The 14,006-nt window shown below is 40.1% G+C and overlaps 1 protein-coding gene and 1 long non-coding RNA gene across 3 annotated transcripts in view; both read right to left on the bottom strand.

Annotated features, from left to right (window-relative positions):
- The window catches only part of LOC310848513, a 12,510-nt gene extending 10,146 nt beyond the window's left edge, over nt 1-2,364 (bottom strand). Inside the window, exon 1 of the long non-coding RNA XR_014566475.1 lies at nt 2,289-2,364. This is a non-coding gene — a long non-coding RNA (uncharacterized lncRNA). The remainder of the gene's footprint in view (nt 1-2,288) is intronic.
- LOC310848329 (dynein axonemal heavy chain 3-like) overlaps nt 1-14,006 on the bottom strand; it is a 622,604-nt gene that overhangs the window by 560,041 nt on the left and 48,557 nt on the right. The gene's annotated exons all lie outside the window — the stretch shown is intronic.

The following is a 14,006-nucleotide window of genomic DNA, read 5'->3' as shown; positions in this document are numbered from 1 at the left end:
GATCCTTGTGTTTTGCAAAATGAATTCGGAACACATTGCGCAACACTCTCTCCTCGTGTGCTAAATCCAATAATATGCATGACTCCCCATCCCCACCGTGACACTGTTGAGCTATTAGAGGTCTTTTATGCATCATTTGAAGGACTTCAATACCCTGATCCATCTTTACAACAATCCCTGAGAGGTCAGTCATTGCTGATGTCCTTGTGTTATAGCAGAGCAGCTGGGGCTGAGATAGGTATGGCATGCTCATGGAAACCAAATGAGTTTATTTAACTGGGACCAGATTCTCCTGTGCTGAAGTCTCCTGTACCACAATATTAGATATCATTAAAGATGCATCACTGGCTGCTGCCAGCAGGGCAAAGAAATGTGGGGAAATTACATATGATGATCTGACTGGATGTTGGGAGAGCAGACCTTAATATGGGACTACCAGATTTAGTGTCACATTTGGTTCTGGTTTCAGGAACAAACAACAGAAAAGTCAAGATAAAAAAAGCTATAGATAAAAAATGCTTTCCACCTTTGCCTAATGGCTATAGTATCCCCCCCCCCAAATGCATTTGCTATGTTTATACAAGCTTGTGATAAGAGTAGAATTTGACCTCTTTATAAACACAAAAAGTAAAAAGAAGGATACAAAAAAATCTTATAATGTAGAAGGTACAAGCTAGAACAGAATCTTTTGATTCAAAATCTGCAGATGGCTGAAACCATGAACTCTAATATTGTGATAATAGTCATATATCAACAATGTGTATAAAATCATGAACCCCAAACACTTTTTGGCTTGGATAGCTTCCCTCAATGGTACTATACAGTGGTACCTTGGTCATCAAATGTAATCTGTTCCGGAAGACCATTAGACTTCTGAAACATTTGACAACCAAGGCACAAAGGGCAGTCTCGCAATTACTTCTGAGTTTTCAGTGTTTGAAAACTGAAACGTTTGGCTTCCGAGATGCTCAGAAACTGAGGTACCTCTGTATTTGTACAGAAATTCCTTATGCATGGGTTCAAGGTCCCAAAATATTACTCTTGCAGATAACAAGTTGAATAGTAGTAATTGTTGTTACTATTTTCTTCAGTCTTCAATCAATATGCAAATGTGGGATCCAATAACAATATGTGGTTCATGTCATAGTATAGCTTTCATTTATAGCTTTTGTATTTCTGGTGTACAGTAGGGGATATTCTCTTTTCATTCTAGTTTGTTCTGCTTTCAGGGCCAGATTCATGCTGTCCCTGGGCCCAAACTCTTAACAGACAATGGGGGTTCAGGGCCATATCCTCCTCCCCCATCAGAGGTCCTCTGTGGTACATGTGAGGTAACATGTGGCCCAAAGCATGTGCATGTGCATTTGTCAACGGTGGTATTTCATAGTCTCAATACTCAATACTGGAACAATATCATGCTGGGAACTTGTATATACAGTGGTACCTTGGTTTAAGAACAGCTTAGTTTATGAACAACTTGGATTAAGAATGCTGCAAACCTGGAAATAGGTGTTTTGGTTTGTGAACTTTGCCTTGGAAGCAGAACATGTCCCGCTTCCTGTTGAGTGTGTTCCATTTGTAAATTGAATCCCCCACTACTATGGGAAAGCACTTCTTGGTTTAAGAACGCTTTGGTTTAAGAACGGACTTCTGGAACTGATTAAGTTCGTAAACCAAGGTACCACTTGTGGCATTCGTACGGAGTCCCCGGTCATCTCATGGACTATTGACCCATACACCACTAATCCGCTGCCACCAACCAGGTCCTCTCCGGTAAATCACTTAGTCTCAGTCAGGTTATTAAGTTAACAAAGAAGAGTGTAGTTGATTGCAGACACAAACAAACTTCAACTGCATTCAGAACGTTGTTACTCTTTACCTTCTTAGTCTTATTTTTATACTGTCTGTAACTCTTTTACCTCCCCTCACTCATGAACCAACTGCAATAACTGTCTCTCTGATTCCAACTGTCTGCCAACTGCTTTCCCAACTGCCTTTTCCCAACCAACCAACTCAAACCAACTCAAGCCAACCAACTCAAACCTTGGGCTAAGCCCTTTTATAAACAGATAGGCTCTGCCTCTGACTTTTCTGTTGGTCTACATATTAACTCTTTCTCTCCCCCTGTATAGACATTTTCAAAAGAATGGGCAAATGCCACACCACTGTACTTGACAAGCAGTGGTCTGTAAACCATTTATTTATAGACACATATATATACATACATACCCAGAGGTCTCAGGGCAGCTCACAGAAAAACCATAGAGATGTAACAAAACATGCCTTACCATTCTGCCCTGCATGTGTTTCATAAAGCTCCATTTCCGTTGCACCTCAGCTCATTTTCCATGAAAAATAATGTGGAATGTTGTTTGTGGAATAAAAGCAACAACCAATCACTGGATTGATTTCTGTTCTGGACATGGGGGGGGGGGGGATGAGCAAACACTGACAATTTCTGCTCCTGTTTCTGTTTTTGTAACTATTCTCATACATCCCTAGTGGACATAAGGGATCCTTCTAAATTAACACAAATAGCTCTAAAACAAAACAATGCTGAATTAAAAATGTAGATGTGCTTGGGCTTGCATGGTATAAAATGTAACACATGGGCATGCAATTAGAATATCAAAGAATTTATAACTCATATTTAGAAGGAGGGGATGTAGAGAGCCATCTGGGATGTATTTGATGCTGTCTGCATTCAAAAATAAATTATAAAATTCAGGCTTGCATTAAGCAGTTTTTACCAGTTGGATAGGGAAAGGCATTTCATCCTTCAAAACAATAAAGCCTTCTCATTAATATTCATTAAGATAATGAAGCATGGATACCTTGCAATGCTCTAGTTCTCTGCTTGGGTAATTGCATTTGTTCACAAATGATGGGACTTAAAATGAACATAGTAGCTTTCATTACTCTCTCGTATTCCGAGTTTTGATAGATATATACATCTATAGAAAGACATCTAGAATGCTCTGTGAGTAAGCATTCAGAAATGTTAAGTTGATGGAGGCTGAGTTAATATTTGATGTTATTACAAAAGCAGACTGTGTGAGATTAGCCAGCTGGACAAGGGATGCGTCATCTGATAAGTCTTGTTTTACCTAAGGCAAACTTAAGCCAACTGTTTTTCGAGTGGATACTTAAAAATCATATCCATTTAATCTCTGGTATTAACTTATCAAAAAGAGAGACACCGTAACATTTTAGTTAATCTCCCTCGGTGTTTTTCCATTGTTCCTGCAGATCAGTTTGCCCCTCTCTTGACTCTCAATGCACCATCACATCCACCCCATTTAAAGCACCATCACTGCACATTGTCACTAAGAATCATGGGAACTGTAGTCTGTGAAGGGTGCTGAGGTTTATAGCTCTGTGAGGTCAGCATCTTTAACAAACCACAGTTCCTAGGATTCTCCTTGACTGTTAAAGAAAACTGCCTGACGTAGGTCTTTCCTTTCTCAAGGGATGGGAAACATTTCTGTGTTCCCTGTAGGATAAGCTGGAGCCAGTGAGGATCACAACATTTTTGGAAGTCAGTTGTATATTATAGCTGATTCTGTACCATTATAGTTGATACTATATGGCCATTATCACATTGAAATGGAGAGGACTTCTGAAAAAGCAATTTGTAACCAAATTCCAGGTTCCTTTTTTGTTGCTAGAAGCAAAAATAATCTGAGAAAATGCAAGATTTCTAAATTAGCAATGCAGAATGGAGTTTGTTTCATATTGGTTCTTTCCCATGAAATTTTTTCTACAGGTGGTGTAATGAAGAAACAACAACACACATTCTCAATATTAAGAGATTTTGAATCAATGATCTAACTGTCATTAGCTTAATTTGGAATTGGCTCAGTAGCCACGATCTTTCTCTTCAGTTGCTTAGAAATAAGCTTGTCTGTTCAATCCTGGTTCATGATATTGGTGCATGAACACTGACAGTGTCAGTACAGCACATAAGAACGATATAACATTCAAGTTTGAAAAGAGCTTTCAGTTTGAAATGGAGGCGTAATATAATCTTCCTGCAAATAACACCCTTCCTTTGATGTTTTTGCTGCTACCATTGACTCCATAGTCCTTGTTACAGTCATGGCGGCACTCTTGGGTCTTTTGCCAGCTGCCATATCCGCCCCCCCTACATCAAATTGAGGGCAATGCTTTTTGCTACTGAGACAAAATAAAAGATGGTTGCCAGCAGTAAGAATAGTGGAAAGCCCCCGTATTTTAGTTCCCTTTTCATGTCCCTTGAAAAAGCCCCCACTGCCTCCTGTTACTTTGCACCCTGTGTAATGGGGTGGTGGCAACGAGATTATGGATTATGGATTTCAGCCCAACCTTATCCTCCAAGGAATTACTAGCCATGGTACACAGCCACTTGGAAATTCAACGCTCCATGCATTCCATCAAAGAAAAAAAGTCCACCCTCTATGAATAAAAGCTTTAGATTTTCACAGGGGACAAGCAGTCCTGATTGCTTACTGAAGCAAAAGCTGCTTCGCTGGGTGGTGTGGTCATATAATTCGCAAGTTAAAAAAAAAGTGTGCATGCAGTTTCAAAGTGATCGATATGAGTATCAACTATAATAAGAGGCAACCATTAAATAACTTTTGTTCACATGCCTACAACATACTCTGGTCAGCCTGAACATTGACAACCCATGTACAGAATGTTGTTTTACAACATCTTACAATGGGAAATGATGCTCAGTTCATAATATAGCAGCTGAGCAATTGCATTCTAAAAGGTAAAGGATCCCTGACAGTTAAGTCCAGTTGCGAATGACTCTGGGGTTGCAGTGCTCATCTTGCTTTACTGGCCAAGGGAGCCGGCGTACAGCTTCCAGGTCATGTGGCCAGCATGACTAAGCAGCTTCTGGCGAACCCAGAGCAGCGCACAGAAACGCTGTTTACCTTCCCGTCGAAGCAGTACCTATTTACCTACTTGCACTTTGACACGCTTTCAGACTGCTAGGTTGGCAGGAGCTGGGGCAGAGCAATGGGAGCTCACCCTGTCGTGGGGATTTGAACTGCCGACCTTCTGATCGGCAAGCCCAAGAGGCTCAGTGGTTTAGACCACAGCGCCACCCACGTCACAGTTGCATTCTAAACCAGGTAATAATGAATGTGAGTAACATCTTTAATTATATTGAAGGAACAGGAGAACAGTTTAATCCCAGTGGTGAAGCTAGAAGGGAAATCTTGGCCAACTGGTGAGATCCTAGTGTGTGCTGGGTGCTTGCAATGAATTTGGGAAGAGATTGAACTTTTTGTGATCCAGCAAAGCACTGTTCCTTTTGCATCTCCCCATGGGGAACTAAACTGTTTCCACTGTTTTTTAACTGTTTTATCATTTCAGGACACAAGTCTTCTACAGACAAGTGGAGCATTATCCTATCTCACACATAATATTTTGAGGTCACTCAGACAAAAGTGTGACACAAATTTAAAGTCATATGAAACGATTGTGGCAATTTTGGAAAGAAACCTGGAGTGATTTGATGTGCAAACTCCGTACTCACCTTTGCGAAAGCAACTATAGGCACAAAATATTGCAGGCAAAAACATATTTGACAGGGGGGCTTATTTTTTATTATATTGTGAAGCAAATCCAATTCCAAACTATGATTTTTCTTGATTAATACCCTAATGTGTTTACTAGCACCTTGTATTGCTCGCCTGGCATTGTATATCTTCTTTGTCCCTTTCTACTGTTTCCACTCTTGCTATGTTTATTGTTCTTTAGTGTACTTAAATTGCTTTTTCCTTCTATAGCTCAGCTGTTATATTTGTTCTGTCACTACAGTAATTGTTTATTTCTTTTTCGGGCTTACTTTTAAATTTTTTAATAAAAAGTTTTAACACATACCAAACATTAGAGAAAGAAGCAAAGTATACAGTTTGCTAGAAGTTTGAGTTACTTATAAAGCTCGAAGAGATTAATACAACCTTTGCATCTAAATGCTGTAATGCTCATGCATTCTTGTAGTTAGTTTTTTATGTGATTAAAATAACCATTCTGATATTTTTAAGTTGGTTTAAGACCCTGGCTTATTCTGGAATAATGGTAACTATAGATTCTCAGAGGCCAACTACATATTACATTAAGGAAGTGTTTCCCAAACTTGGGCCTCCAGTCCAATAATAGCTGGAGACCCAAGTTTGCGAAACCCCAGTGTAGGTGATTGAGACACAGCGCATGAGAAGGGACGTTTAAGCTTTCATTCCCAGCTGTGAACTGGGTACCAAAGGTAAAAAAGTAAAGGTAAAGGACCCATGGATGGTTAAGTCCAGTCAAAGGGGTTGTGGTGCTCATCTTGCTTCAGGCCGAGGGAACCAGTGTTTGTCCACAGACAGCTTTCTGGGTCATGTGGCCAGCAGGACTAAACTGCTTCTTGCACAATAGAACACCATGACGGAAAGCAGAGCGCACAGGAAGGCCGTTTACCTTCCTGCCACAGCAGTACCTATTTATCTACTTGCACTGGCGTGCTTTCAAACTGCTAGGTTGGCTACCAAGTGTTCCATCCGCATGCAGCAGTTAGAAAGAACAACAATAGCTACAACCTGCCTGCAATTAGTGTTGTTTGGAGTTTTAACACTCCTGCTAATTGTTATGCAGGGGAGTGATTCTCACCCAGATCACAGCTGAGGAGAGAAGTCTTAAACCACCCCCTCCCCATGTACTTGCAGTGCCAAACAAAATTGGGCAGGCTGGCCCAGCATCTGGTATTAATTAAAACAAAACTACATCAGAATCGCTCATCATGTTGTTAATGCAATCCCAATTCTAATTGGGATGTACTGGGAAACTATAGTTAACTGACAATTTTCAGAATTAATCAAGGTGCACTTAGAAAGGGCAGGAAAAAGGGCATACAGACTCACAAATTCGATATTTCAATTTATTAAGCCAAGAAAAACATGTCTAAAAAACACCACAAAACATTTAACCAAGGACATGTTGGACACAGTTAGGATAACCATTTATTTTTATTTATTTATGGGGGGAAATAACACATAATAGCTGATTCTGTCCTCAGTTATGCATAGCCTCAATTCTGTTGACACCAACGGGAATTGAGTAAAAGGCATTGGCTACAAAATTTCAGGTTTTCATGGGCCTAGCCAGTCCTCCTCCTTGCCCTTTATAGAAGTTATTTTTGTTTCCGTATGTGCATAACTTGTATCTAATGGAGAGGGATTGGCTAGGAAGGAATATGGGAGGCACTCATACACTTGCAAATCTGCCTTTTTCCAGGGGGCAAAAAGAGGTTTCTGTTGAGTCCTGTGGGAATTTCCTGCATATAGAAACATCAGTGGAATGTAGAATTACATAAATAAGTTTAAAGAGAAAATAGTATTTCTATATCGTTATAAGAAAAATACTGCTCCTTTTGCCTTATGGCAGGCATCTTCAAACTCGGCCCTCCAGGTGTTTTGGGACTACAACTCCCATCACCCCTAGCTAACAGGACCAGTGGTCAGGGATGATGGGAATTGTAGTCCCAAAACACCTGGAGGGCCGAGTTTAGGGATGCCTGCCTTATGGGGTATCTCAGAGCCCATACTGAATCCTTAAGTAGGTTCTCTATCGGTAGGAGAAAATAACAGAGGACAACCAGAGAATATTGAGAAGCAAGGCAGCTAGTAAGCCTGATCATTATTAAACTGTTGCTCACATGCAGGAGGCAGGAGGGACCCAGAACAATGGAGTGCAAGCTCTTATATAGACATTTGAAATTGCTTTCCCTGTAGCTCAAGACCACCCCCCAAAACATCATACATACATCACTGAAGGGGCAGTCTACAACAGAAAAGCTGTCTGTCAGGATACCTGATAATGGTCACTGATTGCTTTTACCCTGGCATCCTGGCCATTCCTTTGAGGTGGTAAATAGTTTAGCTCCTGAATCTCTTACATATATTGATAGTTTGCTCAGCTTAACAGATACTTGCCAGACTGTATTTGCAAAGGGAAGTGTAGGCCCCTGTAGTCCGAAGACAGCTAGAAAGCTTTCCCCATTTCCTTCCTCCTTGCAAGGAAATATTTGAGGTCAATTTGGGAGAGTCAAAATGGCTTCAGGATTGCTCTCCTGTACTTTTTAAGACACTATACTTATGCATGTGTGTTTGCCTTGTCCATTTATGAACATATGAATTATAGATATGAGACCTTAGAATTCCTATAACATATATTATCCACCCTTTTGTTCCAGTAAGTAACATGCACTTTGTTTGAAAGCAACCATTTCTGTGATAGCCCTCAAATATTCCAGATTGGGGAAAGATTTTTAGAAATATGTCCCTTCTATCGTGTAAAAGGTGACCATTTTTGTAACTCTTCCTCTTTCTGGAATTGTTTGTTCTCTTAAGTGGTTGTTAAAGAGTAACTAGATAGAGAAACCTTATAGCAGGCTTCTGGAATTCAGCCTTTAAAAGAGGGTATGAAAGACAAACCATCAAGGCCACTCAAAATAGTAACTTCCATGCTTTGCTCAGGATCAATTTGTTAAAAGACTTGGCAAGAAATGTTAAGTGGGATGCGCAATTGTTTAATGACAGAGCTACGGATGGGCGGACAATTTTGGTTCTCTCTGTCTCTCATTTTTCCAGTCTTAAATTCAGTGCTCCACACCTTTCCAGTAATTTGCAATCATTATTTTTTTAAAAATGCTCATAATATCTGTCAATCTTGGGTGCCCTGCATGGCATAGTTCATAGCTTCTCTGAGTTATTCAAGCCCCTTCGCCACGGCAAGGCAGTGATCCAGCATCTTAAAAAGCAGAGACATCACCTTGGCAACAAAGGTCCGTATAGTAAAAGCTATGGTTTTCCCAGTATTGATGAATGGAAGTGAGAGCTGGACCATAAAGAAGGCTGATCACCGAAGAATTGATGTTTTTGAATTATGGTGCTGGAGGAGACTCTTGAGAGTCCCATGGACTGCAAGAAGATCAAACCTATCCATTCTTAAGGAAATCAGCCCTGAGTGCTCACTGGAAGGGCAGATCCTGAAGCTGAGGCTCCAATACTTTGGCCACCTCATGAGAAGAGAAGACTCCCTGGAAAAGACCCTGATGTTGGGAAAGATGGAGGGCACAAGGAGAAGAGGACGACAGAGGACAAGATGGTTGGACAGTGTTCTTGAAGCTACAAGCATGAGTTTGACCAAACTGCAGAAGGCAGTGGAAAACAGGAGTGCCTGGCATGCTCTGGTCCATGGGGTCATGAAGAGTCGGACATGACTAAACGACTAAACAACAACAACAACAACATCTGTCAACATTTTAGTGTACATTTTTCTAATACACACATTTGTGTCTGCTATTTGCCTAATATACACTTTTTTTTGCAAAGCAGTTCCTCCTAATGTAATGCAGCTTGTGTGTTATTTTCGCCATTGTATGTATTTTTGTGCATACTTTCTAATATATGCATTTTTATGCATGGTACCTGGGCCAAGAATTGCATTGCAAAATTTGGATGTCTATGTTCTGGTTTGCATATCACTTTGCAAAGTGCAAACTTGGTACGTTCACCTTTAAGGGCAAACATAGTTGAATCTCTCTCCCATCCCTCGCACAGAACTTGAGCTTTGCGCACCAAGGCTCCCAATTCAATCCCTAGCTTCTCTTGTGAAATGAGGTCTAGGTGGCAGGTGATATGAAGTATCTCTACCTGAAGAGATGTTGCCAAGAGAGTAAACAATGCTAGGCTAGATGGAAAGTCTCATCTGATATGAGACAGTTTCCTATGTTTGCTATTCCTTCCTTAGGTTATATCTGGGTGGTGATAATAATAATTTAATAATAATTTATTATTTAGACCTCGCTCATCTGGCTGGTTTTCCCAGATGCAGATGCTGGGTCTTTGCTTTGTCATCCTTCAGAGCAACATGTGAAAACCTGCTGTGGGGTGATATCTGACCCCTTGAGCTTTTGGAGAAGTAGGGTAAAATGTTTTAATTAAGTATATTGGATTAAATTAATGAATAGCAGAGGCCAGCTCCCCATTTTCAAATCTTCCCTTTGATGGAATGCAGATGTAGCTGTCACAAATCGTTCGTCTGATGGGAAAAGCCAAACACTTCCTATAATGATGGCTTATTAAAGCCTAAAGATATTCAGATCGCCAGGTTAGGAAAATGAACATTGCAGACTTGATAATTGGAGGATGCTATGTTGTTACAAAGCGTCTTTTCCGAGCTCAGTGGCTGCTCCAATGCAAATTATCTGTGAAGTCCGGAGCAGGGAGATAAATTGTCCCAGCTACTCCCGACACTGCCAGTCTATTAGTATTTGTAAGCACAGCCACTCATTTGAGAGTATAATTGGAAAGAAAATGATGACAAATTAGTTTGAATTGGACTGTACATAATGATTAAACAATGCCTTGCTTAGATTTGGAACTTAAAATTAAGGGGGTTTAAAGATTATTTATTTATTTTGCATGTTCAAATGAAAAGCCAGATAAATAAGGATTGGTCATTATAAATCTTTCTGGAAAGCAGAACAGATGGGAGAAGGAGTTAAATTATGCTGAGCCAGAAAAGGGCAATAATGGATAAAGCAGAAATTAACTATCCAAACCCCTTTCCCCCTTCATAAATCTTATCCAAGATTTGTTTCGGTTTGTCCTGGTGAAGATCGAAGTTTGGTTTGCAAATGGAAATAAGTTAGGAAACATGAATGTTCTGCAGCATCGGCAGAAGGGCGTAGTCAGTTTTCTGCTTTGAGCTCCTCTGGAATTGTTGGAGAATATTTGGGCATTGTTGAAGAAAGCAATTTGCTTGGCATCTACATTTTCCACTGCTCCTTAGTCGAGCGCTTTCTTCACCAATATGACTTTAAAATAGACTTCCATTCAATATAAAGTGAGTCGAAAGAAGAAAATTTAGGAGAAAAGTTAAAAAATGTGAAAACGACAACACCTGCCCAAAGAATAATCTGGAAAATGCCCCCTTCATGTTACTACCCACAAATAGCTTGGACAATTTTGACAGAGCTTTTTTCCTCATATCCCTAGTTTATATATATGTGAACAGTTAAAGATCAGAAAAGAAAAAGTGAAAACTTCCCTATCGACTCTCCATCTTCTCAAAATGAAATGCTTTTCTAGGGCTCACACAGTCAGCTGCAAGACACCAAATGATCAAGCAATGAAAAAATCAAGTAGTGTGAGTATGTGTATGTGAAGCAACCTGATGTCACTGGTTACAGAGAGAGAAATGGATGGGATAGCTTAATCCACCCCAAGGCCAAAGCTCTAGCCAAGGCAGGCATCCCTAAACTCTGCCCTTTGGGGACTACAATTCCCATCATCCCTGACCACTGGTCCTGTCACCTAGGGATGATGGGAGTTGTAGTCCCAAAACATCTTATTTAACTACCTTATCTGTGGTGATACACAGGTACGCCTTTATAAAGGCTAGATTCAATGTTTTCCCATCAAATGTGTTGGGTAACCGACTCTCCAACGGACAGATCTCACTCCTCTGTGACTGTAAAAGTGGATCTACAGAATTGTTATATCATATAATCTTCTGTTGTCCTATACATTCGGCTTCACGGTCCAAGTTTCTGGCCCCATATTTATCGAGAATAGCTGACAGACCTCAGGAAGCCCAAATAATATACTTATTAAACGACGAAGACTCAAGTAGATCCCTTGCAGTCGCTAGATACCTGATTAATGTCTTATTTCATAAGAGGAGAAATGGATCACTGTATGACTCTGACAGCTTAGCCAAACTTAAGAACCATCAATAAGTGCCAGAACTAAAACGCATATCCCCCAAAATCTGAGGGATTTGAATTGCGGTTGACATAGAGGGAGCTTATTGTGTATAGTTTACTTAATTGAAGTAAAATTGGTTTTATAGGGGTGTTTTAACTAGGAACTGTTTAAATTGTATTGTTTATGGATAAATTTTGATGTATTGTTTTTAGATATGGGCCAATGGCCGCAATAAGCCAATCAATCAATCAGTAGTCCCAAAACATCTGGAGTGCCGAGTTTGGGGGGTGCCTGAGGCAGGGAGTGGCTGATCAGTGATATGGCTTCCCCAACAGCTCACCACGGGGCATTCATGATTTGGATGATTGGATGTTAATATCAGTTGATATATTTAGTGTGAGCAGGGTGACTGCTTATCACCCTGAAGCACTGTTGGCTGAAGGGCATTTCTCCAACAACCTTCCATTGTTGACGGATTTGGGAGTTGGTTTCGTGCTCCTAGGAGTCCAACTCTCCCAGGGCTCACTTCCTTTATGGAGCCTACAGTCATTAAAAGGCCAAGCCTTGTGCCTGGACACAGGTACTTCTTCTATGGTTTCCCACCTGCTGTTCGCCTAAAGTTATTTGACCAGTGGTCAATTGGAAAGCACTGTGTTCCTTGGGCTCAGTTGGCTATTCCTGCTAAAGCAATGCATCCGAGCAATTTTAAAAGAAACTGCTTTAAAAAAAAAAAATTAAGACAAGCAACATTTATCACAGGACACATTCCCAGGGTACCCTTGAATTTTACCTAATGTGAAGCTCAAGACAAATGTGGAAGTTCCTGTTCTTTGAAAACTTTGAGGCAGGCTAAAGGAGTTTCGACAAGCAAAATCTCTGCTTAGGAGCAACCAACCTATTCACTCCGTGACCAGCCATTTGAATTTTATATTTATTTTGCAGAATCCCAAAGCCTTAAGTTTAATTTCAGATAAGAATTTTCACTCTTTCGGGGAGGGGGGGGGAATTTTTGTCATGTAATTCAACACTTTTACAAGATACAGTCAAAGTATGCAGACACAGCTGGAGCGGCTGTTGAGCACAAGATCGTAAAAGCAATCTGGAATTAAACAGAACATATTGGACTTGTGTACTCTTATTCAGAAATCACCCACCGGACCATGTGTGTGCTATGCACCAACAGCGTGGGCGGTCGAGAGGCAATCTGAAACACATTATTTGGCAACCTCTTGGTATTAGAGAATTGTGCTCAAGTGCCATAAACATTATAGGATCCGAGCCAGAACTATATTTGCTACATGATGTTTCAGCAGTACATGGAATTAAAATGTCTGTCAGGGAACAGATTGCAACAGAGCCTTGTTATTGCTAAGAAATTGATCTTTAGAAAGCTTAGGAAAACAATCTTTCTGTGATCTAGTTTTTACTGACTGGTGCACTGTCGGGAAAGAAATTGTGTCAGACATTTTGTTTATATAAGCTTCATGACAACGTTGATGAATTGTGTGGTGTGGGTAAAATCATGTTGGACATATACATGGTTTAATTCTCTGCTCAGACATGATATTTACCAGGTGTTGTTGGGCAGCGCATTACTCCCTAACCTATCCACCTTTGCAAGTCTGTTCTGAGGAGAAAATGGGACAATCCTTAAGAATGCTACTGCAACTTCCTTAGAGGAGGGACATGACATTATGATGTCCTTGGAGGAAAGGTGGTATCCAGTTAGTAATTAAAATAATGTTCTCTTAAATACCGGTAAATGAAACCCAAAGGTGCTTTACAGTACCTATAGTTGCCAAGAATGAAATGCTGATTGAAACTTGTGAAGATGCTAGCACTGAAGATATATTAGATAATAATAATAATAATAATAATAATAATAATAATAATAATAATAATAAATAATTTATTTATACCCCGCCCATCTGGCTGAGTTTCCCCAGCCACTCCGGGCGGCTCCCAATCAAGTGTTAAAAACAATACAGCATTAAATATTAAATCTTCCCTGAACAGGGCTACCTTCAAATGTCTTTTAAAGATAGGGTAGCTGCTTATTTCCTTCACATCTGAAGGAAGGGTGTTCCACAGGGTGGGCGCCACTACCGAGAAGGCCCTCTGTCTGGTGTATATTCTTATATTCTTAGATGTATATTCTTATATTCTTATATATTTTATATGAAAGAAAATTGTAAACATTTGAAAACATTTGTAGGTTTGGATTGAAATGCTTTGTAATGTGAAAATAAGGAACTGATTTAC

This window comes from Podarcis gaigeae (assembly GCF_964106915.1).
Source record: "Podarcis gaigeae genome assembly, chromosome: 7".
Lineage (NCBI taxonomy): Eukaryota > Metazoa > Chordata > Lepidosauria > Squamata > Lacertidae > Podarcis > Podarcis gaigeae.
Note: the sequence above shows the minus strand (reverse complement) of the source record. Positions and strands in the feature narration are given on the sequence as shown.